The sequence below is a fragment of the Chelonoidis abingdonii genome, chromosome 17 (genome assembly GCF_003597395.2).
Source record: "Chelonoidis abingdonii isolate Lonesome George chromosome 17, CheloAbing_2.0, whole genome shotgun sequence".
In the NCBI taxonomy this organism is placed as follows: Eukaryota; Metazoa; Chordata; order Testudines; family Testudinidae; genus Chelonoidis; species Chelonoidis abingdonii.
Genome location: NC_133785.1, coordinates 286,241 through 311,387, shown reverse-complemented (window position 1 = coordinate 311,387; position 25,147 = coordinate 286,241). Strand labels below are relative to the sequence as shown.

General features: G+C 40.8%; 1 protein-coding gene across 10 annotated transcripts in view; it reads right to left on the bottom strand.

Moving 5' to 3' along the window:
• The window catches only part of ATP2B2 (ATPase plasma membrane Ca2+ transporting 2), a 633,448-nt gene that overhangs the window by 461,648 nt on the left and 146,653 nt on the right, over positions 1-25,147 (bottom strand). For 3 of the 10 annotated variants that reach the window (XM_075073410.1, XM_075073413.1, XM_075073414.1), the window contains exon 1: positions 8,030-8,293. The exons of 1 other annotated variant lie outside the window; for it this stretch is intronic. The gene's annotated coding sequence lies outside the window, so the exon portion shown is untranslated. Of the gene's footprint in view, positions 1-7,847; positions 7,933-8,029; positions 8,297-25,147 lie in introns of those variants that run through there. 6 more of the 10 variants (XM_075073415.1, XM_075073416.1, XM_075073412.1 and 3 more) reach the window with 5 other exon arrangements.

Genomic DNA, 25,147 nt, shown 5'->3' with positions numbered 1-25,147 from the left:
GGGTGATTATTCCCCTCTATTCGGCACTGGTGAGGCCACATCTGGAGTACAGTGTTCAGTTTGAGGCGCCCCACTACATAAAGGATGTGGACAAATTGGAGAGAGTCCAGCGGAGGGCAATGAAAATAATTATAAGGCTGGAGCACATAACTTAGGATAAAAGGCTGAGGGAACTGGGCTAATTTAGTCTGCAGAAGAGAAGAGTGAGGGAGGATTCGATAGCAGCCTTCAGCTATCTGAAGGGGAAGGTTCAAAGAAGACAGAGCTACACTGTTCTCTGTGGTGGCAGGTGACAGAACAAGGAGCAATGGTCTCAAGTTGCAGTGGGGGAGGTCTAGGTTGGATAATAGGAAACATTTATTCCACCAGGAGAGTGGTGAAGCACTGGAATGGGTTACCTAGGAAAATGGTGGAATGTCCATCATTAGAGGTTTTGAAGGCCTGGGCTGACAAAGCCCTGGCTGGGATGATTTAGTTGGGGTTTGTTCTGCTTTGAGCATGGGGTTGGACTACATGATTTCCTGAGGTCTCTTCCAACCCTAATCTTCTATTTTTCTATGACCTGGTTATGACTCAGATTAAGATCAGAAATGGAAAAGTTGAGTTTATCCTCTTATATTTAACTTTCACTTTCTCTAAGTGAAAGCTAAGAAGGAAATAAAATGTGCTTAAAGAGAAATTACACATCATGAAAGGGTGACATTTTATTTTATTTGTATTCTTTATATCCAAACAATAAATAAAACCAAATATGCTTCACCCTATCCTTAAAATTCTTATTTCTAGCAATAGCTGTAATAATACCCTTCTAACCCACAAGGGACCAGTAAAAGAGGATTGGATGTCAAAACTTCATGCATTGAAAAGTAATGCTTCAAAAGACTGTTGGAAAAAATAACTTGAATTATTTCCCATTTTCCTACCATTTTTTCTGATATCATGTAATTGTGTTTTGGATTAAATATTTTCAATATGTTTTTAAAAGACAACAAGAGGACTCCTAATTTATTTTCATTTTATATAGTAAAGTTAAGGATAAGGAACTTCCAGTATCAGTTCAGGAAAACTCACAGCAAACCCAGCCCAGCTGGGCACAGTCCTGCAAGTGTGTGTGGAAGGGATGTCTTATTCTTTTGGCATTCTCACTGCTTCTATTAAATAATGCTGATTTAGCACAACCATCTCAACCTGCAGCTGTCTGCATAACAATAATTCACCGTTACAGAAGCAACTAGTCATAGCACAATGCACATGCACTATTTGGTTTTTCTGGAATGAAGTCAGAACCAGAATCTTAACCAAGGGCTAACGACTCTGCATACGGTGCAAGAAACTGCACACAGTTCTCTTCGGCATTTCATAGGCTGTATCTTGTGAACTGTTCATAAACTAATGTCCCTTTAAGCATTAGAGAAAAATAAAGTGGCAATTCCATTTCATTATGAGTGCCAACATGGAATCATCGTCTCATTGCAACTGTATGCTATTGGTCCCTTAGCATCAAACATCAATGGGGATATTTTTAGAACAATGTGCAGAATCATTCATTATAATTCAAGCAGCGAAAAGAAATGTAGTAAACAGGCAGTGTAAAATTAAATGCCTCTCTTCAGTCAGGACAGCAATTTCTTCCAAAGCTGACTTACAAATTCTACAAATCAATGTTTTCTCCTGACATTTTTGGACTGCATGCTTCCCCAGCGAGTTGGAATAGCTTACTGGAAACAGCATTATTTTCGAATTATGTACGGTAAAGGAAGGGTACGTTTCTAAACAGCAAAGATGACAGGATGGTGGTAGCATATTATTACACTAACATGAGCATCTAAGGTTATATCACTGAGAACACCCATTACAATCTATTAATCCATCTTGTAAGATGAACTCCATACACCAAGTACTACACATGCCAAAATAAACAGATTCTGTATGTCTGAACAATGCAAATTTTTATTTTTTTTTTTACTGAAGGTCTGTGGATGTATCTGTGGCTGTCACAAATATGGATACCTGCATTGAACCAGCTTTCACAGGCCCTGGAGAAGGAAGAGAGCAGGAATTAAGGTGATCATGAGACCAAAATCTCTGCCAACTGGGAAGAGGGTTTGAAGCAATCAGCTTTCTGATTGGCTCATCTCTCCTGTGCACAGAAGGTATTAGCTGTGTTGGCAGGTGGTGGGAACATTGGTACTCCCAGAGAGTATGAGGGGGAGCATGGATCGCTGTTTATGTCGCACTCTGTCAGTACCCAGCCCAGGGAAGTGAATGACCCAATTAGCAGGCCGAATGCAGTGATGAATCCTGGTCACATGCCATGTGAGGCACATAGTGTCTCCTCTTCTTCTTAGCATATGTGCAATGAGAACACCTACATAATAATGTGGTTGCTTTAGTTATAGGCTTCCCAGCATGCTATGGATTGTGCTTGACCTCAAATATGGAGATCAGCAATGAATTTTTCTCCTACTGTAGATCAGTGGTACCAAGGTGGTATGTGGATGAATTTAGTCTTCACCTATAATATTCAGTAAGCTGGAATAGTTGTTTTTAAACACTATTTTAAACAAGATAACTGAGTGCTGTCATCAATAACATGGCTGTTGCGTCAGCTTCTAACTTTAGTTGGGGAATATTAATAGGTTTGTCAACTCAAGAGTAGCAGAAGTCATTTAGCATTGTGATGCATTGTGGCCCTGAAGCTTATTCCAACCTAAGCCCAAACCCGGGAATTGAGTTGCACCATGGGGCACAATAAGAGTGAGAACAAGAACAAGGGCTTTCCGTACTGAAGATACGTCTTGTTCTGGTACAAATCTTCCCACAGGGACAGAGGGCTTGTTGGGGAATACCATTTGGACTGGTAGACTGGGGTTTGAAGGGCCAATGAGTGGAACAAAAAATGACTGTACTGGGCTGTTTTCTTTTTCTTCCTTCATAGTTTCATAGAATCATAGGACTGAAAGCAACCTTGAGAGGTCATCTAGTCCAGTCCCATGCACTCATGGCAAGACTAAGTATTATCTAGATTTTTTGCTCATTTGTTTAATATATCTTCAGCAGCATTCAAACCAAACTGAACTGTGTAGAGGTTTTTACTGACCTCTCACCTCACTGGTAAATTTTAATGCCTACTGGAGCAATATTGGTCAAATATTTAGTTATTTAAAAATAACCCATCTAAGTTTTCATTGAACATATGCTTAATAAACATCTCAAAAGAAAATAAAGTTTAATGGGTATTTTCATTATATCGGAAATAATTTACACAACATTATTTGCCATCATGTAAATACAATGATTTCTCTTACTATATACTGAAGGCATTTCTATCTAATATTTTATGCCATTGCAACCACCATAGTACTGGAGCATTACAAATGGATCTGAATATTGTAGTTTGTGCACTATTAGCGGAACACACATTCAGGGTAATGAATAGATTTTTCACTTTAGAAACACAAGAAAATGTGATGAAACATTTTGATGCAAATTGGTTGCCATGGATGAAGTCCTATAGTCTAAACTCAGTCTGTAATCAAGGACTGAAATCAAAGAGAGTTTTGCCTAAATAAACATTTGGCCCCAAGTGGATTTACATCTGCTACTGCTATATATTTTAGCAGCCAATATTCCAAAAACTATTGTAACTGGTGTTAATTCAGTGATACTACTAGTGAGAGGTATTAGAGGTAACATGCTCCAGTAGATTAAGCACACAACTGGGAGTTCTAATCCTAATATTGCCACTGAGTGTCTGTGATACTTTGGGCAGGTCACTTAGGACTGTTTTACATTGGAAACTTACATCGGCACAGCTACGTCTCTCAGGGGTGTGAAAAATCCATACCCCTAAGTGATGTAGCTATGCCAACCTAGCCCCCGGTGTAGAAAACATTCTTCCATTGACCTAGCTACCATCTCTCATGGAGGTGGATTACGTACGCTAATGGAAGAACCACTCCCAGCGGCATAGGAAGAATCCACACTGAAGCGCTAGAGCAGCACAGCTTCAGCTGTGCCACTAACATTTTCAGTGTAGACATACACAGAGAAATGAAGGATCTCTCACTGTTCCCATCGATGAAATGGAGAAAATTCTTAGCTCCCAGTGTTAAATTACAATTGCCTCAGTTGATCCTTTAATCTGCTTTCTCACGACTGCTCCCAGGATTGCTGTTGCAGCCCAGTGGTACAATGCTTTTGCTCCTTTTCTGGGTAATAGGCACTTTGAAGTAGGGTACATAGTGGTTAGAGAGAAGCTTACTTACCTGAAGTGTGATAAAACAGAACAGTATTTTGCAATTTGGATACCATTTCTCAGTCATGCTGTTTTGGATACCCAGGTGGCCAAGCCATATAAATTAGGGTTCTTAGCTCATTGACCCACTGTTTCATACTGAAGTTTATTTTATCTTTTCTGTTGGTACACTTTTGTAACTAGCCTTCTATTGCTATTTTAAATGATATATTGCTGCTGTTCATTGACTATCTTTGCAACTATATACCCCATTTCTTTTTCATCTATTATTAATTTTAAAAAACCTAATATAAAAACTGAAATATGACTATTGCTGAAGAACTTCCCTCTTACATCCATGTGACTGTTACCAGTCTAATTGTGCAGACAACAAAATTAGAAATTATGTGTACTTATGCATGTTTGGCACCAACTTGCTTTACAAAAAAATAACAGCAAAATACCCATTGTTCATAATTATTACTATATGTATAAAAATACAAAGTGAAATGTATATATGAGTAGTTGTAATAGATAACTTTTAAGTAAGAATAATGTAAAATAAGTAAAACAGAGCCTAACATAATATTTCAAATAGCTATGTTGTGCAATACTTTATCTATGAGCAAGACACACACACACACACAATCTCATAGTATATACCTCTGCATCCCATTTACAGTATAGAGTGCAACTGCTGTACATTTTAAGGCTTTAGCAAATGCAGACTAAAGTAAGATTTGCTAATTGCTAGCACAATGCCTGGCAAGACGGTGCTGCAAAGGCAGCACAGGTATACTAATCAGACAGATTTCTGTTTCTTGATTAGCAGCCAGACCACGATGAAGCCTCCGTTAAAAGTAGATTGATTGCTACCTTATTGGCTTAAGGGAAAAAGAATCCTATTGAAAGCACGAAAGATTCTGACATTAACTTTACCACCAAACTCTGAACTATGAATTAACCAAATCAAGCTAAAATGAGATGTTTTAAAAATAATTATTTCACTCATTTTTCTTTATTCAATTGATGCTTTTTTTTAATTAATTCAAAACCTAGTCATTTAAATGATGAATGTTTTTAAAACTGACCAGATAATACAGGATATTAATATAACTAACAAACATTTTCCCCATTCTCTAAAAGCAAATCTGAAAACCACAGCAGTATGAGCTAAGTAAAAGTATGGTGCAAATCCTTCCTTGCTTCTGAAAATATTTGCTTTAAAACTTATTGGATACAGCAATATATTAAAGGCAGAGTTGATACACTTCAGTACAAGGTCCCCTTGTAGGGTAAATCAGCTGTCATCCACTCTCAAAGCATTGCTGTAAGCTACACTTAGGTAAATGTATTTGAATGTATTAAGGAAGTCAGGTGCAATTTAAATACATAAAAGAAGTAGGGAATGTAGTTACAAGGTCATGTCTTCTTAATAATTTTCTGTGGAATTTGAAATGATTATATCCATGCCTACAGAAAGTGAAACTACAGGCATTTGGAATTATTAATTTAAAGTGAGATCTGAATAAAATATTAACACACTTCTTTTACTAATTATTCAAAAATAAACAGCAGAACATGTCATCACACTTTCAGAAACCAAAATACAGGAGCATAAAAATCAGTCAAAATTCTACAGCATCTGAGAAGGTGTGTGGAATATTTTAAACGTGGGATGGGGGAGAAATAAAATTAACTCTCTGAGACTGTTTCCAAGATACATGGTGAGAAATTCAAAGAGAAGTGCTCTTACAAAAGTCACTATGAAAGCACTTAACCATATGATGTCCAGTTCAATATTACCATGTTTTCCCTAACCTGCAATTAATGAAAATTTGAAACTGTCCTCAAAAGCTCTATCAATACGCACCCATAAACCCTTTTAATACGTGCATAAAATATGGGAGATATCAGCCACTGTCCATATGCAACAGGAAAAAAATTGACCTTTCCAGTGGAAATCTAAGTATATTTAACTCTGATGTGCTGGGCCAAAATCAATTCTCTATAGGAATTCAGGGGGAAAAAAAATGTCATGCAGCATTACAATGTACAACTTTTCCAGAACCCATATTCGCATGCGTTCTTTGCAAACCTATTTGTTTTACCAGCACTCCAGTGCAAATATGAAACACCTTTTTCACAGGTAGCATTTTTCCACCAAAATGAGAAGAACATGAAGTAAAAGCTGTATCTGATCAAAGACCTGCTAGATACCTGAGTCAAGCAGTTCTCACGAGCAAGTTAGGAGAGCTAGTCATGCAAACGACCTTTCACAAAATTAAATTCTAGTCAAACACATCTTGCAATATAAGGTATTATGAAGCAGATCAGTTAGCTCTCTTTCCAGGTAAAAAAGAAAAAACGTTATTTTAAACCACCATTCATCAATCTCCTACTTCATATATCCACTATTAACCAAATATTCTAGAAGTGAAGGTACTATTTTCCCACACTGAGCACGTCTGCTATCTTACAAACAGCCTAATCATTATAATGCCTTCTTTATCCTTTAATATAATCAGTAAAGTGATGTAATAAAAAGGTTGAACAATCATAAGTCAGGATAAATACACAGTCCTTCTTGTGTAAGTGTGCATGGTGAAATGAATAGTTTCATTATGAAAGAACAATCCTTTTTGGCAACTTCATAACTTACCTTCCAGAAAGCAAAGAAAATACTGCGTTAAGCATCTGATTCTGAGAGTTCAACGCTTCCAAGACCGCCTAAAGTAATCATCTCATTAGTCAAAGGTAGCAATGTGCATTTTAAAAGCCACTGGCTAAGCTTGTATAGGACAACTCAAAGTCATGAAATCAAAGGCTGGAGAACAGATTGACTGCTGTCTAGTCCAAGTGAGACAAATGAACTGTCAGTTCCACAACCAGAGATCAAACAGGCAGAATCTCCCCTTACATAATAGACAAAGACTCCAGTAATCTTACGGTTTTTTTTGTTAAAGCATTATCCTTATGATATGTATAAAGCTTTTCCCTGCAGTATTCAATAAGGATTTTTTTTCTTTAAAAATCTGATCTGTGTATAGAATAATAGCTATTACATCATATGCCACAGAATGGCTTTTTTGGGGAAACACTATGCCATACTCTAAAAATTACCATGAAATTCACTACCTTTATATGTAGCAGTATACTCTAATCCATCATAATGTAAAGAAGCTATGATGTTTATGTCAACATTTCTCTTTTCAAAAGCGCACCTTGAAAATTTATGATAAGCTGTGAAAAATTTCAGATTTGAGTCTTTTAAAATAAAAATATATACACACTTTGTCTAGCACAAGGTCATACATATTATGGCCAAATTAACATTAGCCAAAAAGTCTCTCTGTACTTATGTTTTAGAATGTATTCTTTGCACTCTGTTTAAAAAAATCACTAACATTTGAATACCAATAATGATAAAAGCATCCATATGTTTTCTCATCATTAAATAACTGATTTAAGCAAAACCTTTACCACTTTGACTTTTAAAAAAAAGAAAAAAAATCTATACTCTATTTTCAACCTCCAAAATCTTATTAGATTACTTCTGCCAGGCAGTTTCTGGTTTTTCTTATATAATATTCTATAGAAGTTGAATTACCTTTCCAGAGATTCATAGGACATGAACTAAAATCTAATGCACCACTCAAACCAAGTCTCCATACCATTTTCTCATCAGCTTCTGCCTCCAAGAAAAAAAAAGAATTGACAAATAAACAAGCACAGAACAGACAGGGGAACGCTCTTATTTTTTATTTTCATGCTGTGGATGTCACTACTTACTTGGCTAAGATATCATCACAAATCCAAAATGATTTCAATTACATAGCGGAGTAATCACTGTTCGGCATCTGTAAGGGATTGATAAACTGAGCTACATTACAGGAGTCCCTCTGCAGACTGTACCATTCCTGACCAAGCAGGTGGGGGAGAGAGCTGATATTTCTGTCAGAGCATCTTGCTACCAGAGTGCAAGCACAGAGTACATTAATTGCCTGCAGTTTAAGATTGCTGAAGAAGGAAGGCGAACAGCAGATACAGTAAGGGAAGAAAATGTTGCTCTGTAAGGAAAATGGACTGAACCACCATGTTGTTGTTTGTGGTTTTAATACTTCCCTTGGGATAATGACAAAAACGGAAGATGGCAAACTACCAGGAATATGCCACTTACTCCGAAACGGGAGAAACCTTCAAGGACAAGGACTGTCAAGTTCTATCACTATCATTTGAGAAGAAGGAGGGGGAAAAGATTCTGTATGGAGGGGACTAGAGGAGGTGAGGGAAAGCAACAAATTCACTTCATCTTTACAGTGATCAGACACAGGCTGCAGAGCAATTTTCTGAATTTCAGGTTATAGTGCCAAGTGCTTTCCAATTTATTTTTTTTTAATTTAGTGACAAGTTCAACAGTCAACAGAATAAAAATTTCTCTATTTCAAATTATTATACCTAGAATTATATTTTGCCAATAATAAATATTTGCAAGCAAAGGTAAAAAACAAACAAAAACAGCACAACACAAATATATACTGTATATTCCTATTATTCCAGAAAAAATATGTTGTGCTTCTCAGTCTTCAGTATTCGGACAATATTTGTCTTTATTTCACAGTATTATGCTCTTACACAAATTTTAACAGCCAATACAGTACAAGCACATAGCCAGCACTAAATTTAATTTAAATTGATCTCATTAGCATATATTATAAAACCAAATAGACATATGGTAGTAATGTTCAGTATTTTTTACCGATTAGGACATAGGAACCCTTTTAATGCTTCTTGCTAAAAATATCACGGTTTTCTTATTGGAGAGAGCCATCCTTTTGGGGGGAGGGGGAGGGAAGGGCACAGTTTTCTTCAAACTGTAACATCTAAAATGTTAACTTTTCACTTTGAGGAATTATTGCATATTATTTTGAGGCAGCTACTTTCTACCTAGTATTTTTAGAAAGTTACAACTTCATATCTGGAATTAACACATGAATGTATTGGGCTGGAGATGTGGGGGTATAAACTAGAGGACATACCATGCCATAGCTGTACAATAAGCATTTAAAGCACCTATTGTGAAAAAAAAAAATAATCCAACGGCTACAGGGCAAAAGGAGAGCCACCTGTCCTTTCAAAACATTAAATTCTGCATATAATAGCATAGTTAATTACTGTCAGCATTTGCCCCAAAGCATATATACTGTGTAAGCATATTTACAAATGTCTTTTAAACATGCAAAATATTCACATGGTCCTAGTCACTGTATTTTACAAACTACAAGCTCAGATTCTGCACATGAAACAACACATTCTATAGAGAAACTGACTAAATACAGAGAAAATGCATCTGCTTCTTAAAGCATGTATAAAACATTATGCCTCAAAGTTGAAAGCTTTTGTAGAGTATCCTAAGGATAGCAGTGATTCGTGACTGCGCTGCCTCTTAGACAAGAGCGGGCAATTACAACTAAGCATACCTCCCTGAGCACTAATAGGAGTAGCTGTACTGATGCGCTGTCATCCTTGCTTACTTGCTGCTCAGAATATCAATTCAGTCAGTTAAACCAAAAGTCTGCACTGCACCAAAATGGAAGCTATTTAAAAAAAAAACTGCTAAGATTACTGATCAGAAAATTTTAATCTTTGTTGATCAATGGAAAAAAAGGTGAAAGTTAAAATGGGACTGGAACTGATACAGATTTTTCTAAAATGAAGCTGCCATTATGACTGGAAAGCTTCAAGCAATACAAGCATGTCATGACATCCTATGCAGTGACATTGAGCTGCATTCAACACAGTTCTGCATACTGCTTTACTGAGCAAGTCTTTGTTTCTAACTGTGTCTTTAAGGAAAATGAACCCAGTTTCACATTTTAAATCCAACTAAACAAAGCAACCACAGGGAAAAAATGTTACAGTTTAAGATGTGTTCCACTTAGGTTCAAGAATTGTAACTGCTGGTGCTCTCTACTGCTCTGCTAGAGTGCCGGTTCTGTATACTGGACCTTTTCAGTTATTAGAAGTCAAATTTTTCCATGTATCTGAATACAAGGTCTAAATCTATTTTTAAAACCTAGACTGATGATATAACTAAAGCCAAAAGATAATAAACAAGGAAGATTAAACAACAAAGTCTTTGTTTTAGGTGGGTTTGGGGGGTTTTGAGGTTTAGGGTTTTTGTTTGTTTGTTTGGGGGGGGGGCGATAATCAAAAGAAAGCTCTAACAAAATTTAAAAGCCTTTATTCAAAGCATCTAGCTGCTGCCGACTTGCATATTTATCCCGAAGATTCTGTGTCATTGATGTACCGTAACTATAAAGAAACCATTGAGTCAAACATTTAGAAAATGCTTTTATCCTTTTTGTTGTGCAGATTAAACAGGGGAAAAGAAGGAAAGAAGAAAAATAAGTACATATTCAAGAAGGAAATATCCTAGCTATTTTTGTATGATGTAAATGAATTACTGAAGAACCATTCCGGGAAAACAAGTTTGCACGTAAGTATTCCCAATGCTCGTTTTATATAGGGCCTCAAAAGTGCTGTACCAGGTAATGTGATGATCAAGCTATTAACCTTGTTGCTAGTCTCATCAGTTAGGGGCCTATCTCCCAGTGCTGTGTGCATGTTACCGCCAGTATTGGTATTACCTTCATCGTAATGCTATGAGTCATCTTGCTGTCACCTGGGCAACAAGGGCCAGCTAACATTACTGAGCAGAAATCCCACAAGATGTGCCTCCTGGAATAAGTATGGAGCGGCTAGATTCAGAGACTGTGCCCTGCACTGCAATTGGGAGCGCACTGTAGTTTTGTGTAGTTATGTTTAGCTTTCCTTGGGGCTCATAAAAACAAAATCTTCAGAAATGCCACAGATCCTTTCATCAAACAAAACAAAGCTGCTGCAAAAAGCCAGAACTACTACAAAATCTGTAGTCTGAATCCTCAAAGAAGAATGAAGATTTACTTGCTGAAAGACTCAGCCTCTAGACTTTAACGTCAGAAGGGACCATTATGATTATCTAGTCTGACCTCCTGCGCAATGCAGGCCACAGAATCTCACCCACCCACTCTTGTAACAAACCCCTAACCTTTTTCTGAGTTACTGAAGTCCTCAAAGTGTGGCTTGAAGACCTCAAGCTGCAGAGAATCCTCCAGCAAGTGACCTGTGCCCCATGCTGCAGAGGAAGGTGAAAACCTCCAGGGCCTCTGCCAATCTGCCCTGGAGGAAAATTCCTTCTCGACTCCAAATATGGCGATCAGTTAAACCCTGAGCATGTGGGCAAGACTCACTAGCCGGCACCCAGGAAAGAATTCTCTGTAGTAACTCAGATCCCACCCCATCTAACATCTCATCACAGACCACTGGGCATACTTACCTGCTGATAATCAAAGATCAATTGCCAAATTTAGGCTCTCTCATCGGTACATCTCTCCATAAACTTATCCAAGCTTAGTCAAAGCCAGTATATGGTCTTGCCCCCACTACTCCTTGGAAGGCTGTTCCAGAATTTCACTACCTCTAATGGTTTAGCACCTCATCTAATTCAAGTTCTAAACTTCTAGTATCCACTATATCCATTTGTTCTTGTGTCCACACTGGTACTAAGCTTAATAATTCCTCCTCCCTCCCTAATATTAGCCCTCTGATATTTATCAAAGAGCAATCAAAATACCCACCTCAACCTTCCTTTGGATTATGCTAACGAGACAAGCTCTTTGATCCCCTTTCATAAATAGGTTTCCATTCCTTGGATTATCCTTAGATAGCCCTTAAGTACTTTATACACTAGTTAAACTTCCTGATAGACAACTTGCAAAACCTGCTAGCACAGGGAGTACTGTATCCTGGTAACATATTCGTGCAGATTCTACAGTACTTGGTGAGAGACATCATCATGTGTTACAAAGACACCGCATCAGTACTACTTTGCAATTCTAACATTTACAGTCCCAAAATAGGTATATTGTTCCCCAGAATACCGTTCACCACATTGCATGATTACTACCACCAACAACTTCGGAGTAACCGACCTCTTCTCGGAACTAAGAATCTCGCATGTTTTATTGATTTTGAAAGGGTTCAGACAGGAACATGGTTTAGCTCAACCAGCAACACTTACACCTGAATTCTTTGAAGGAAAAAGAAACTTATGATCCTTCTATATATGATGATCATCCACCACATAGAAGTATTAAAGAATGATAGTTATCTCGTGATAGACCCAGACCTGCGGTTACAGAGTCTGGTAGAAGGCAAATAAACTGGTCACTGATGGTGTTTCTGTTCCCTGAGTTGACCAAGCAGGGCTGCACTAGAGTAATCGGAACAGGCTGATTAGAACACCTGCAACCAGTCAAGGCAGGTTAATCAGGCGCCTAGGGTTTAAAGGACTCAACTCCAGTTCAGGAGAGGGGAGCCACAGGATGAGAAAGTGTGTGAGAAGGGGCTCGGAGCAAGAGGGCAAGGAGCTGAGATGAGAGAGGGTTGCTGCTGGAGGTGACTTAAGGGTTCCACAAGGCGCGTTTTTCAGATACCAGGAGGAAGATTCCTGTGGTGAGGATAAAAAGGTGTTTGGAGGCGGCCATGGGGAAGTAGCCCAGGGAGTTGTAGCTGTCATGCAGCTGTTACAGGAGGTACTATAGACAGCTGCAATCCACAGGGCCCTGGGCTGGAACCCGGAGTAGAGGGCGGGCCCGGTTTCCCCCCAAACCTCCCAACTCCTGATCAGACACAGGAGAAGTTGACCCAGACTGTGGGGAAGATCACTGAGGTGAGCAAATCTGCCAAATAAGCACAGGACCCACCAAGGTAGAGGAGGAACTTTGTCACATTACCTAGAAAAATATCCAGACAGAAGATTATTTGTACTACCTTTTGTGATTAAAATTCCAGTTAAGGTGTTGAAAATGTCCTGTATTCATAGATGCTGGAACTAGGGGCATTAGGGATGTAGGAGCACCCCGGCTTGAAGTGGTTTCCATTATATATAGGGTTTACAGTTTGGTTCAATGGCTCTCAGCACCCGCACATATAAGCAAGGGTGCTACAACAATTTATACCAATGGAATCCAGATACTTCTGTCCCACACCAGTAGCAAATGAGAACACAAATCATTCAGCAGTTAATATTTTAAAGGCCAAGCCCCGCTTGTGCATACTGTATGGAAATGAATGTTACAAGGTCCAGGCTTTGGGAATTGAGGCATTATTTACAAATATGTTGTATTGATGTACTACCTAGAAATCAAATGTACTATTTTACAAATTAAACTTCAGTATTTAGGCAACACTTTGTCATAGGACTGCAGGACAAAGTTTCTTAGATGTCTAGAAATTGTATCATCATCTTTTCCCATATTCTGGAAACTTTCTCCACTTGAGTCTCTGTATGAAAAATGGTTACTGAACGGATTTTTAGAAAGCCTAAATTTAAGTGTTTAAATTACTGTAAGACTGGTCGCTCATCAGAGAGACCATAAAATCTTATTATTCAGCAAGGTGTCCTCTCTGCCTTATTCTCATTGAACAGGGAGATCTGGCTATGAGATGGTTGAAATCCTGAGTGCGACCCTACATAGAATAGCAGACAAGATTCTTTGAAATTAACCTTACAAAAGGCCGACTGGCTAAAATAGACACGTGAATGCTCGGGGAAGCAAAGATTAAAAGGATGATGGGATTGGGCTGTTGAATTAGAAAATGCCACTGGCAAAACTCATGTCATGACTACACTAGTGGTGCTTTATAGATATAGTTATACCGATATCAAACTTGTAGTGAGGACACAGCTTACAGTGGCAGAGTTGCAATTTTGTCTATTCCCCCCCAGCATAACCCCCCCCACTCCCCCAACACACATAATCAGTAAAAGCATAGTTTTGCCGGTGTAACTGTCTACCTTAGGAGTTTCTGCTGGCTCTGACAGTCAGGGATGACACCCCTAATCAACATCGCTATGCCAGCCAAGATCATAGTATAAACATAGCCCTGGTGAGTCAAACTTCAGTTGACTATTTTGAAAATAAGCACCGAGCATATCCAGGTACTGGAGAACCCAAAAAACAAGACTTCCTCTGGTATAGCACTGTTGGTCAGGAGTGTGAAGACATATGATCCCTGACCAACATACCTGGGCCAGCAAAAGCCTCTAGTATAGATGCAGTTATTCTAGCAAAACTGAGCTTTTGCCATAAAGCTTGTTTCACTTGGGTTGAGGGAGGTGGGAGGAGAGACCGAGAAATAAGCTATACCACTAAAAGCACTGCTTTGCCAGTATAAGCTACATCCAAACTTAGGAGCACTTGGCCAATATAGTATATCAGTATGCCTACTCTGGTAAAGCACTCCCAGTGTAACATGGCCTGTGTCTACTTTCTTTGAACAATTTTATTCCATACGTGCTGGAGGTTGATGTCACGAGCAACTCTCATTTAGGACCCCTTTGAGAACAACAAGTTAAGATAAGAAATGTCGGAGCATGATTTTAATACCTCTTGCAGAACCTTAGGACTAAGACACAATTTTCTATGAGGCTATGTGAGAAAAGAAGTAACATCAGAAGTCAACAGCAGACTCCTGGTATTTTTCCGATCTCAGTCCAGCCACTTAAAGCAGAATAGCAAACTAGCAACCTTTCATATTTTTAAACCTCATTTATTAGGTTGATTTGCTAAACTTTAAAAGCAAGAGAGAAATCGGTTTTCAAAAGGAATATTTCTCCAGCTGTGCAACATTTGATAGTAATATTTCTGCTAATAGAAACAGCTTGTATTTCAAACCTGCACAAGCATGTTACTATAATAGAGAGCAATGAGAATTAATGGATGAGGCATGGAACAAGGACTCAGGAACTCCTGAATTCTAATTCTGACTCTGCCCAAATGGACTGTGTGACACTGGGTAAATCACTCTCTCTGTGCCTCCATTTTCCCATCTATAAAATAGGAATAGTACTGACCAAGTTACATTATAGGGGTGCTAAGTAAATCAAGAGGGTAACATTCGTACAGCACTTTCAATGTGCAAAGCTTGAAGTATTACTGTATGGGACACCACCCTTTCCTTTCAAGGAACAGTGTTTGAGAAAGCTGAACTGCTTTTTTGGAGATATGATTGTTAAGTTAATTAATATTATGAAATATGGAATGTGAACATTGCAGTTAAGTCTGTGCATTTACTGTTTGTTTAAATTACAGCTCTATTATATGTATTGGATTTATTTTGCTATCCCACTACCACCAATAATTACTTACCTTCCTAACCCATGAACAACAGAAGTTGAGCCCAATTTCTAGCCCAGCTTACCTCCTGGAGTCCCCAACTTTTCCAGTGTCTCCAAGCCAATCCTACCTGGCACATAATGCCTCAGCTCCTTATCCCATGCCACCAGATCCCTCCACACCCAAATCTTGATCCCTCCCTAACCTTCTAGTCACGACCCAGTAAGAGATTGAACTGACTCCTCACTCCTGGCACAAACCCCAATTCCTCTTTCCAGAACTGCTAGCAAAAGGTAATTTCATCCCTCTCCCCACAACACTCCTGATCCCCCATCCCATCCCCTGACATATCCAACACAAACTCCAACTACCTGTACAATTCTCAAATTTTTTGCTCCCTGCAGCGACTAATTACAGCCTTGCTTTTCCAGCTTGTGTTGCAGTAGGCACAAGCAGGCACTTTCGTCCCCCTGCCTGTCTCCACAGAACACTGTTAGTGATGATGGAGAAAAGAGCCAATCCTTGCATTTTCCTCTCTATGAACATGCAGGGCCACTTTGTCTGAGAAGGATGGAAGAGGAGACAGGCCCCCAGACCCATTTGAACACAGCAAAAGATAAGGAAAGCAGGGCCTAGAACAGGAGGAATTGGAGTTCTTAATGAGCCTGAACCTCCAAACAAATTCACAGTGAACCTGGTTAACTGCTTATCTCTGCCAATGAGAGGCCAGAAGACAGGGTGGGAGGAACATACTGTCACATTTCAGGGCACTGTGCCTGTATTTCCATCTGGTGTCCCAGCAAGGGCACTCGCTCTCAGCTTCCACCTCCCCTCACATTGCCTCTCTTGAGTGAAGACCTACATTTCACTCCCTTCTGAGCAGGATAGGGTCAGACTGCACAGTTCCCTGCCTTCCCTGTGTACTTCCCAGCAAAGACAGTCTGCCTAAACAGACCTGCTTGCTTTCTTCTCGGAGACTGATAATGGAGTGATTGCTACAGGTATAAGTTACCACACAACTCTTTCTACACAAGTGTACTTTATTCTTAAGATTAAGAGCATTAGAAAGCATATTAAAAACAATAAAAGAACCTGTTCATACTAATACATTTGCCAGAGTTCATCCCAACTCCAAAGTGGGCTTTGATAGGAAAAGTCTTTCAATGCCCTATCGTCAGGGTTTCCTTGTAGCTACAAGTTCCTCCCAGCTTTAGCTCAGAAAAATGAGTTATGAGGCCCAGTCTTATGAGGCCTCAGTTGGCCAAGTCCTTCCAATCTTTCCCTAAGGATTGGGACCCTCCATGGACCAGAGGCCCTGGATCAGGAAGACCACTCCAAATCTGGAGAATGCATTTTGAACTAGTGTAGGTGTTTCTCTCCAGGAGGGATGGCCACAAAGGTTGCTAATGGAGGAAGTTCATTAGCATCCCTCCTCCTACTAAAGAGGGTACATAGTGCCACATTTACTCATACGCAATTTTAATACACTGTACCACAAAGGTATTAACCCTAATTCAATAAAGGGTAACAATTCAAAGAGACAGGGTAGGATGACCATACAAATAAGCATCATCCTAATAGGTGAATCTACTACCCAAAATTACTCCACTTTGGCCATATAACAATCAGCAACTTCAGCGCTTAAATTAATAAAATCTAATTTCAATTACTGAAATTTAGTTCCTCGTAATCTGAATGGCCTAGGGTACACCTGGATATTTTGAAACACCACTGACCTGACACTCATTCTTTTTAATTAAAGATGCAATCCTCTCCATCACTTGAGGCTCAGAAAGACTTAAAAGAAGCCTTAACCAACAAATTAGGACTAGAACACAGGTGCTGGAACTAGGGGTGGCTTGAAGTAAGTGGTTTCCATCATAAACAGGATTTATACTTAGGTTCAATGGCTGTCAGCACGCACACTATACAAATTGTTCCAGCACCCCTGACCTAAAGAGCTTTTATGAAGAATCCTCCAAGGATGAGACTAGTTTGGAGATGTGACACCTAGATATATACTGAATATGCTTAGGAATAATCCATTTCTTTCAGTGTGTCTTCCATTTTCACTTCTCCGTGTGTCTTTTGCTGAAATAGGAGTACCAAATATCCAGTGGCATATTAATCTGTTTACTCAATGTCATATACTGTTGCTACTGGGGCCCTCGGCAATAGATACTGGCTTTCTACTCCACTCTAACCACACTCTATTCTAGCTGCTGGATAAGTTTGGGATATTTTTTCTATACTCTCTTAATATAATTGTTTTACTTGGGTAGATGGAGATCCTGGCTCCTGTTGAACTACTCTTAGGATACTGGCATTTCCAATCTCAAGTGAGGATTTCTGTTCTAATTAAAGAAAGTAGATGTAAATGTATATTTAAAACAATCCAAAACTTGCAAACTGATTGGGACTAGAGTTATGATTTATCAAACTGTAGATTGTGAAATGGAGATCTGGGTTACAGTTCCAAAGTACATCCTCCTCAAAGTTTAAGGATGTTAGGAACCAGAGTTTTGGTTCAACTCCATCTATTGTCACTAGAGCAAAGTACTGTCAGGAAAACACAAGTGTTTACTGCCCTCTCTTCTCTGAAAATATTGTTCTTGTAAAGTGGATTAAGCTGTTTTGGAAAAAGGAACTCTGATTCCTAATAGCATCCACACACTGAGTTATTCTTGAACAGTTCCAGAGTTACTCCATGCGCAGACAAGCCCTGAGATGCTTGTCACATGCTTGCTTTTCAAGTGTGACAAACACCCAAACTGCACCATGCCTCTCACCACAAAAATGCTGCATCCTTTCAATGTTTTCTTAGAAACTCTATACACCAGGGGTTGGCAACCTATGTCACACGTACCAAAGATGGCAAGTGAGCCAATTTTTAATGGCACGCTGTGGCCGCCGCTGGTCCCGCTCAGCCCGTTGCTGAACCCTGGCAGCGGGCTGAGCAGGGCCAACGGCTGGGACCCCAGCAGGCAGCAGCATGCCATTAAAAATCCTGCCCAGCCCAGCCCACTCTTCTCCACCCCCTGCCTCCCGCTCTCTCTGGCGCGGGCAGGGGCCAGAAGCAAGCTTGGTCCTGCCAGCTGCTGCTGTAGGGCAGGCTCCACCGGCAGCCAAGCTTCCCCCTCCCCCGCCTCTTCTCCCAGTGTGCTGTTTGTCATGCCCCGCCTCCTCTCCCTCCCTGCCGCCAATGGCCCTTGAGAGGGAGGGGAGAAGAGGAGCCCCAGCGCCCTCGCTGCTCAGACTGGGAAGGAGGTGGAGAAGAGGCAGGAGCGGGGCCTTGGGGAAGGGGGGTGGACTCAGGTCATATCCCTCCATCCCCCTGCCATGAGCCGCTCAGGACAGGAGGCTAGGAGCATCCCCTGATCCCAGCCCACCCCCCAGCCCTCTGCCCTGATCCCTAACCCCNCCCAAGAACTCACTCCTGCCTCGCCTCTTCCCGCTCCTACTCCATCCCAGCCCCCTGCACCTACCCCCCTGACCCCAGCCCTGACTTGGGCACCTCCCACACATAACCAGCCCCCCCACACCCCATGCCCTGATTCTTTCACCCCTCACATCCCCACCCTGAGCACCAAACAGGAGCTCCTGCATACACACCCCACGTTCCCACCTCCACTCCTCGCACGAAATGGGAGCTGCCCAGGTAAGCTCTCCACACCCAAACCTCCTGCCCCAATCCTGAGCCCCCTCCCTCATTCTAGCTCCAAGCCAGACCCTGCACACTAACCCCCAGCCTGCTCCTTCACCCCAGCCCTGTGCTCAGTGCACCGCCAACCTCTGCTCAGTGCAGAGAGAGAGGGGAAGAGAATGGGCCAGAACCGGGGAGAAGGTAGGTACTCACTGTATGCGGGCAGGGCCGGGACCCCAGACCAGCAGCGGGCTAAGCAGGGCTGGCAGCCCGCTGCCGTTCTGGGATTCTGGCTGCTGGACCCTTGCCAGCCGGGGTCCCAGCCCCCAGCCCCGCTCAGCCCGCTGCCGTTCTGGGGGTCTGGCTGCCGGCCCCTTGCCAGCTGGGGTCCCAGCTGCCTGCCCCGCTCAGCCCACTGCCATTCTGGCTGCCGGCCCCTTGCCAGCTGGGGTCCCGGCCACAGCCCCGCTCAGCCCGCTGCCGTTCTGGGGTTCTGGCTGCCAGCCCCTTGCCAACTGGGGTCCTGGCCGCAGGCCCCACTCAGCCCGCTGTCAGCCTAGGTGAATGAAACCCCAGGCCAGCAGCGGGCTGAGCAGGCCGACGGCATAAGATCAGCATTTTAATTGAATTTTAAATGAAGCTTCTTAAACATTTTGAAAACCTTGTTTACTTTACATACAATAGTAGTTTAGTTATATAATATATAGACTTATAGAGATAGACCTTCTAAAAAAACATTAAAATGTATCACCAGCACGCAAAACCTGAAATTAGTGAATAAATGAAGACTCGGCACACCACTTCTGAAAGGTTGCTGACCTGCTGACCCCGCTATACACTATCCTAGGAACATATACTGGAGAATCATTCTGCGTTAATAAACCCAAATGAGCGACAACTCCATGCCTGAGTGTAGCCAAGGACAGATTAAGGTAGGATTCATAGACAAAGTTTGGATCCAGCGTATACAGTGGAGTCCCTGCCACCAGAGATGCTTAGAGACTAATGGAAAAGCACAAGTTTGCATCAGCAAGGAGCCAAGAGAACGTTGGCTTGTTGTGGGGTGGGATCCGTTGACTGGAAAGAATCTAGATCACATGAAGGCTTAACCCACCACTGACCACACACACTGAATATGTGCCAGTCACTGGTTAAATTTTAATGATGTGTTCCTCAGATACAGATTTGTAGCTCTTGCCCATGGCCCAACAATACCCAGATTCACATGCTCAGAATATGTTTGTAATGGGGCAAAAAAACAGTAAAGGTTTTGCAGTGCTGCTTTTGAGCACCAAGAATCGTGAGTTGAGCATGACAATGTCTCAGAAAATACGATTTTGCTCTAAAAACAATTCTGACACATCTAATTGAGAGACATCTGGCAGCTCACTGCATTATCACATAGGAAAATCCAATTTGGGAGCATCCCAGAGGGGTGGGGGAGTGCTTGCTTTCTCTTCAGAATCTGATAACAGTGCAATTGCTACAAGGGGGTGCAGAGCTTGTCACAGCACCTACAGTATTCACCCTCTTTTTCAGTGCTAATACCAATAAATGTTCTGGCATTAAGGTTTGTGCGATGATTAAATCTCCTGAATGACTTGATGTTCAGCAATAAAACTATAAATCATCATGATTATATCCCCACAGTCCCTGCTTACTCTTAGATTAGCACATACTACAACAATTCTCTTCTGGCATGTGCCCTTGCCAACTGCGTAGGCAAAGAACACTCTGGGCTCTAACTCCTGAGACTCCACACCACATAAAAAATGGTCAGAAAACCCTAAGAAAGTGGAAGTGAATAAATACTGATGTCTCATAGAAAAGCCAAGAGAGGAAAGACTAATTTACAACAGCAACTAGGAAGAGAATTGTAAAGCAATTGCAGAGCTAGCAAACAAAAACATTACTCTTTGATCTCCCTATTCAACTGTTGCAATGTGTAGCATGCACTGTCCATTAAGGGGCTGATATAGCAATCTGCTGAGTAGTCTCGCCTTCCATTGCAGCTAATGGAGCTGAAAAGGTTCAGCACCTGGTGGATCTGACATTAAGGGAATAAACTACTAACATTGTCAATTAAAAAAAAATCTAGATGAGGAGAACCCTGGGGATACGATGAATAACTGATCTGTATATAAATAGAATACTATTAAAGTCCCATAAGAATACTAAAAATGAACAAAATACCATACATGGAAGAGGTAATATATCATGCTGGCAGCCATTTTAACTATGCGGCAGCTATTCAAATTCTAATTTGAACAGCATCACTTCTTAAAAATATATCCTGGTAGGATGCCTCATCTTTGCTACAGGTATGTGATGATTTATTTTACCACAACACTGGTTTACAAGAACTTCAATAATAAAATTTGTGAGTTTTTTTACAATGGGGCTATCTTTGCAATTATTCACATTTTGCATACAATCAGATTGTTATAAATTGACTGTCACAAGGCTAGAAACTACTGCAGATGTGTAGCCTCTAAAACTGTGGGCTTTTTTCCCAAAAGCTCAAAGGAAAAGGAGGTAATTTAAACCCCAATCCTGCATACACTTATGCATACAGACTTCAGTGTGACTACGTGTGCGCTGAAATTTGTACCCCTGCCTAAGTTATGACTGAGGCCCAAATTTGCAGAAAATGATGTTTTTCTGCATTCAAAGATGCTAGCTGACCTTAAGGATAAGAATAAAATTTGACATCCTCCAATATGTTCTCAGTTCCATTCAATGAAGATATTGGAATTTTCTACGCAGAGTTAAAACACAGACAGTCCATACTAACCTCATTTAATACTTCTGACTTCAACTTGAAAGGGAAAATTAGATTTCTCAATAGCTATTACTGGTTCAATCACTAAGAACCTAGAACTGTTTAAAGAGAATGGAAACAAATATATGCACACTTCCACTAATAGTTGTGGCAATGTACCTTAGTTCTGACTTACAATCATCCAACTGACTACAGAAACATCTAAAACACAACTCTAATATTCTAAAAATATATACAGCAATTCCTCATTAATAATTAAAAATGTTCTAAAAGGCTGAAGGTTAACTATTTTCCCCAACAATTTTATGAAAAATCTAAGAGAACCTGGACGCTTCCTGATTAAATGATCGTGTATAGTATTTTCTGTACCCAACTTCTGTCCAGAGTGCCACCTGAAGTGTTTGCTTCCTTTACTAATTTATTTGGCTGTCATGTTTTAGCTGACTTCATAGATCCAGTCTACTAGAAAGCTCTAAATTGCTAGAGAGCAACCCTTTGACAATTTTAAAGATATCTAATCAGTCTTTCATTTTGAATACTCAGCAGCGAAAATGCCACCGCTTTCAATTCCTAATGGCAATTTCATTTGATTTAAAAGGAGGAAACCAACTGTGTTCACAGACAAAAAACCCCAACCAGACCACACAAAATTTCACAAAACTATGATACAAACCAGAGCTGTGATTCACTCCTGATAACTGCTAGTCATACAAATATAATTCAGTCTATATTTTTAAAAAATCATTTATTACCATCTGTAGGTGGCCTAAGAAATTCCTATCACCTGGAAATAAACAGTGTCCCCCTGAATCAACAGGATCATTTGACTAGCAAAGAAGCAGAACTGACTGGCTCAACATAAAGCCCCATCCTCTTGGCCAGAAGGATAATGAGAAAATTGGGAAATGCTCATGCTAACAATGGAAAGGTAAGAAGTTTCCCTTGTATATGTTAGAGCCAGGACTGCCCATTCTGTATGTAAAGTTATAGGGGCCAATTATACTCCCAATAAAGTCCATTGGAATCTTTCCACTGACTTCAGTGGAAGCTGGATTAGGCACACAGAAAACAGTCACTCATTCATAGAAAGTAGAAATAACTATTTGTGACTAACTAGAAAACTTCCCTAATTTTTGTTCTTCAAATTAGTTTTGATGGGCAATTCTGCAGGAAGGAACCCCACAATATAGTGCACAATACAGCTTACTGCTTCGTATTTCTTCCCTATTTTTCTCAGTTGAAAATAAAAATAATTGAATATAACTCAACATCAGAACATAATAATGGCCATACTAGGTCAGACCATTGGTCCATCTAGTCCAGTGGTTCTCAACCTGTTTATTATCGTGGGCTGCATATGCGGCCCAGAAAGTGTTACCTGGCCACAGACTGAGAAACACAGTGCCCCACACCAACCCCTATCCCCAACACCCTCCGCCCAGAGACACTTCCACAGAGTGGGGCCAGGAGCAGATACCTGTGTGTAGGACAGGCAGCAGGGACCCCGCCCCCAGTGTGCGGGGATCCTGGACCGTGCTGCGTGGGGCTGGGGTCAGCCGGGACCCCAACCCTGCCACTGCACAGGGCCGGGTGCAGCCGGACCCAACCCTCCAGCTGTGTGTGGCTGGGAGACAGCTGACAAGTGGGACACATACCCTGCCACTGCGTGGAGCCAGTGGGGGTGGAGGGAAAGCAGCAGGACCCCAGACTCGACCCTGCCAGTAGTGTTGTGAGGGGTGGACAGCAGCCCTGAGCCTAGACCCTGAGCCCACCATTCAGGGCCGGGAGGCAGCCAATGGACCAGCCCATGGCCTTTAGCACACAGCTGAGCTGGGCCGTAGCTGTATGCTAACTGGGCCGTGGGTTGAGAACTGCTGATCTAGTCCAATATCCTGTCTTCCAACAGTGGCCAATGCCAGATGCTTCAGAGGGAATGAACAGAACCGGCAATCAAGTGATCCACTCCAGTCATCCAGTCCCTTCTTCTGGCAATAAGAGCCTAAGGACACTCAGGGTTATATTTCCCTGACCATCCTGGCTAATAGCCATTGATGGACCTATCCTCCATGAACTTATCTAGTTATTTTTTGAAACCTGGTATAGTCTTGGTCTTCCCAACATCTTCTGGCAAAGAGTTCCACAGGTTAACTGTGTGTTATGTGAAGAAATACTTCATTTTGTTTTAAACTTGCTGCCTATTAATTTCATTTGGTGACCCCTAGTTCTTCTATTATGAAAAAGAGTAAACAACAATTCCTTATTTACTTTCTCCTCACCAATCACGATTTTATAGGCCTCTATCATATGCACCCTTCAGTCGTCTCTTTTCCAAGCTAAAAAGTCCCAGTCTTGTTAATTTCTCATTTGGAAGCTGTTCCATATCTCTTATTTTTGCTGCCCTTTTCTGTATCTTTTCCAACTTCAGTTTGTCTTTTTGGAGATGGGGCAACCATATCTGCACGCAGTATTTAAGATGTGGGCGAACCATGAATTTATATAGAGGTATGATATTTTTCTGTCTTATTATTTATCCCTTTCCTAATGATACCTAACAGTCTGTTAGGTTTTTTGACTGCCACTGCACATTGAGTGGATGTTTTGAGAGAACTATCCACAATGACTCCAAGATCTCTTTATTGAGTGGTAAAAGCTAATTTAGAGCCCATCATTTTGTATGTATAGTTGGGATTATGTTTTCCAATATGCATTACTTTGCATTTATAATTATTCAATTTCATCTGCCATTTTGTTGCCCTGAAGTTCAAATAATGTCCACTACTTCATTGGGTATCAGAATAAGTTCATTCCACTCTAAAAAAAAAAATTATAAAAACATAGTTTAACAATTTTAATGAGAAATTTGAGTAAGCCTCAAGCACCTTATGAAAAGGTATTTCACAAACACATGGGGTGTGCTATTCACAAGCAGAAAAAACGTATACCCTTGCCAGTTTTGCATTTGTGCCGTTTAGCTCTTTCTTTGGTCTAATCCTTTGTCCAGGTATTATTCTACATATAGTTTCAGCCTTGACTCTACAGTAAAACAACCAGCAGGCGCTAAATCATAAACTATTTGCAGTAAGCATCAGATTGTGATGTAAGCAGAGTCAGGATGAGCTCTACCCTGAGATCTGGTGGTGAATTGTGGTGAGTTGTGGAAAAGAACTTCAGGGGCTGGTCTTGTTTGTATAGGCACACCATCCCTGCCTAGCATGAGCCCACAGCTGCCCAAATGGTCACTTCCTCTGCTTCTCTGTTATTGG